Here is a 4,069-nt window from a genome sequence, read left to right on the forward strand (position 1 = left end):
CCAACCACAAGCACACCAGGCCTCCCTGTCCATCACCAACTCCCGGAGTCCACCCAAACCCATGGCATTGAGTCGGTGATGCCATCCAACCATCTCATCCTCTGTCGTCCCCTTCTCCTCCTGCCCTCAACCTTTCCCAGCATCAGAGTCTTTTCAAATGAGTCAGCTCTTCCCATAAGGTGGCCAAAGTACTGGAGTTTCAGCTTCAACATGAGTCCTTCCAGTGAACACCCAGAACTGATCTCCTTTAGAATGAACTGGTTGGATCTCCTTGCCATCCAAGGGACTCTCAAGAGTCTTCTCCAACACCACAGTTCAAAAGCATCAATTCTTCTGCACTCAGCTTTCTTTGTAGGCCAACTCTCACATCCATACATGACCACTGGGAAAACCATAGCCTAAACTGGACGGACCTTTGTTGACAAAGTAATGTTTCTGCTTTTGAATATGCTATCTAGGTTGGTCATAACTTTCCTTCCAAGGAGTAAGTGTCTTTTAATTTCATGGCTGCAGTCACCATCTGCAGAGCCCAGAAAAATAAAGTCACCACTGTTTCCACTGTTTCCCCATCTATTTGCCATGAAGTGATGGCAACGGATGCCATGATCGTAGTTTTCGGAATATGTGCTTTAGGCCAACTTTTTCACTCTCCTCTTTCACTTTCATCAAGAGGCTCTTTAGTTCTTCTTCATTTTCTGCCATAAGGGTGGTGTCATCTGCATATCTGAGGTTATTGATATTTCTCCCAGCAATCTTGATTCCAGCTTGTGCTTCCTCCAGCCCAGCATTTCTGATGATGTACTCTGCATAGAAGTTAAATAAGCAGGGTGACAATATACAGCCTTGACGTTCTCCTTTTCCTATTTGGAACCAGTCTGTTGTTCCATATCCTGTTCTAACTGTTGCTTCCTGACCTGCATATAGGTTTCTCAAGAGGCAGGTCAGGTAGTCTGGTTTTCCCATATCTTTCAGAATTTTCCACAGTTTATTGTGATCCACAAAGTCAAAGGCTTTGGCATAGTCAATAAAGCAGAAATAGATGTTTTTCTGGAACTCTCTTGCTTTTTCAATGATCCAGCAGATGTTGGCAATTTGATCTCTGGTTACTCTGCCTTTTCTAAAACCAGCTTGAACATCTGCAAGTTCACAGCTCACGTATTGTTGAAGCCTATCTTGGAGAATTTTGAGCATTACTTTACTAGAGTGTGAGATGAGTGCAAGTGTGCGGTAGTTTGAGTATTCTTTGGCATTGCCTTTCTTTGGGATTGGAATGAAAACTGACCTTTTCCAGTCCTGTGGCCATTGCTGAGTTTTCCAAATTTGCTGGCATATTGAGTGCAGCACTTTCACAGCATCATCTTTTAGGATTTGAAATAGCTCAACTGGAATTCCATCACCTCCACTAGCGTTGTTCGTAGTGATGCTTTCTAAGGCCCACTTGACTTCACATTCCAGGATGTCTGGCTCTAGGTCAGTGATCACACTATCATGATTATCTGGGTCATGAACATCTTTTTTGTACAGTTCTTCTGTGTATTCTTGCCACCTCTTCTTCATATCTTCTGCTTCTGTTAAGTCCATACTATTTCTGTCCTTTATCGAGCCCCTCTTTGCATGAAATGTTCCCTTGGTATCTCTAATTTTCTTGAAGAGATCTCTAGTCTTTTCCATTCTATTGTTTTCCTCTATTTCTTTGCATTGATTGCTGAAGAAAGCTTTCTTATCTCTCCTTGCTATTCTTTGGAACTCTGCATTCAAATGGGTGTATCTTTCATTTTCTCCTTTGCTTTTCACTTCCCTTCTATTCACAGCTATTTGTAAGGCCTCCTCAGAGAGCCATTTTGCTTCTTTGCATTTCTTTTTCTTGGGGATGGTCTTGATTCCTGTCTCCTGTACAATGTCACGAATCTCCGTCCATAGTTCATCAGGCATTCTACCAGATCTAATCCCTTAAATCTATTTCTCACTTCCACTGTATAGTCATAAGGGATTTGACTTTATGTCAACTTTATGTCAAATGACTATATGTCAAATATAGTCATTTAGGTCATACCTGAATGGTCTAGTGGTTTTCTCCACTTTCTTCAATTTCAGTCTGAATTTGCCAATAAGGAGTTCATGATCTGAGCCACAGTCAGCTCCCAGTCTTGTTTTTGCTGACTGTATACAGATTCTCCATCTTTGGCTGCAAAGAATATAATCGATCTGATTTCAGTGTCGACCATCTGGTGATGTCCATGTGTAGAGTCTTCTCTGGTGTTGTTGGAAGAGGGTGTTTGCTACGACCAGTGCATTCTCTTGGCAGAACTCTGTTAGCCTTTGCCCTGCCTCATTCTGTACTCCAAGGCCAAATTTGCCTGTTACTCCAGATATTTCTTGACTTCCTACTTTTGCATTCCAGTCCCCTATAATGAAAAGGACATCTTTTTGGGGTGTTAGTTCTAGAAGGTCTTGTAGGTCTTCATAGAACTGTTCAGCTTCAGCTTCTTCAGTGTTACTGGTTGGGGCATAGACTTGGATTACCTCCGTGATATTGAATGGTTTGCGTTGGAAATGAACAGAGATCATTTTGTCGTTTTTGAGATTGCATCCAAGTACTGCATTTTGGACTCTTTTGTTGACCATGATGGCTACTCCATTTCTTCTAAGGGATTCCTGCCTGCAGTAGTAGATATAATGGTCATCTGAGTTAAATTCACCCATTCCAGTCCATCTTAGTTCGCCAATTCCTAGAAAGTCTATGTTCACTCTTTTCATCCCCTGCTTGACCACTTCCAGTTTGCCAAATTATTCTTTGAAACCCCATGAACTGTAGCCTTCCAGCCTCCTCTGTCTTTGGGATTTTCCAACCAAGAATACTGGAGTGGACTGCCATTTCCTTCTCCAGGGGATCTTCCCAACCCAGGAATCAAATGCAGGTTTCCTGCATTGCAGGCAGACTCTTCATCGCCTGAGCCACGAGGTTAGTCATAAGGGTCTTTTCCAGTGAGTCAGCTGTTCATGTGAGGTGGTCAAATTATTGGAGCTTCAGCATCAGTCCTTCTAGTGAATATTCAGGGTCGATTTCCTTTAGGAATGACTGGTTTGATCTTGCTGTCCAGTGGACTCTCAAGAGTTTTCTCCAGCAGCACAATTCAAAAGCATCTATTTTATTTTTCAGCACTCATCCTTCCTATGGTCCAACTCTCACATTCCGTACATGACTACTGGAAAAACCAATTTCTTCTTCCCCTTTCATTTTCAGTGTAAACATTCAATAGTAATTTTGAACCAGTTTCCACATCCACGTATTGAATGTCTACCATGCAGGCGCTTTGTGGTATTTTCGCATGTTTAACAAAAAGTAATGCCAGTATTACAGTAAACTTCATTTTGGTGTCCCCCACCCAAACTTTTTAATAGACTTTATTGTTAAGAGCAATTTTATGTTTAGAAAAAATTTTAACAGGAAATACAGAGCCTTCCCTCAGCCATTTATTAACACTTTGCTTTGGTATTGTACACTTGAACCAATATTGATACATCATTAATAAAATCCATAGTTTACTTTAGGGCTCATGTTTTGTGTTGTACAGTTCTATGGGTTTTCACAAATGCATGCTTGTAAGTTGGACTATTCTATATCGTCTCTGATACTGTGTCTTACAGAACAGTCTCACTGCCCCTCAGATCCCCTCTGTTCTACCTGTTTATGCCTTCCTTCCTCACTCCAGACTCCCACCAACCACTGATCTTTTTATGGTCTCCATTCAGTTCAGTTCAGCCACTCAGTCGTATCCGACTCTTTGCAACCCCATGGACTGTAGCACACCAGGCCTCTCTGTCCATCACCAACTCCCGGGGTTTACTCAAACTCATGTCCATTGAGTCAGTGATGCCATCCAACCATCTCATCCTCTGACATCCCCTTCTCCTCCTGCCTTCAATCTTCCCCAGCATCAGGGTCTTTTCCAAGGAGTCAGTTCTTCACATCAGGTGGCCAAAGTATTGGAGTTTCAGCATAGTCCTTGCAATGAGCACCCAGGGCTGATCTCCTTTAGGATGGACTGGCTGGATCTCCTTGCAGTCC

The 4,069-nt window shown here is 42.4% G+C and overlaps 1 protein-coding gene across 6 annotated transcripts in view; it reads left to right on the plus strand.

The window, feature by feature from the left end:
• APP (amyloid beta (A4) precursor protein) overlaps positions 1-4,069 on the plus strand; it is a 313,659-nt gene that overhangs the window by 164,398 nt on the left and 145,192 nt on the right. The gene's annotated exons all lie outside the window — the stretch shown is intronic.

The sequence above is a fragment of the Bison bison genome, unplaced genomic scaffold (genome assembly GCF_000754665.1).
Source record: "Bison bison bison isolate TAMUID 2011002044 unplaced genomic scaffold, Bison_UMD1.0 scf7180017864094, whole genome shotgun sequence".
Lineage (NCBI taxonomy): Eukaryota > Metazoa > Chordata > Mammalia > Artiodactyla > Bovidae > Bison > Bison bison.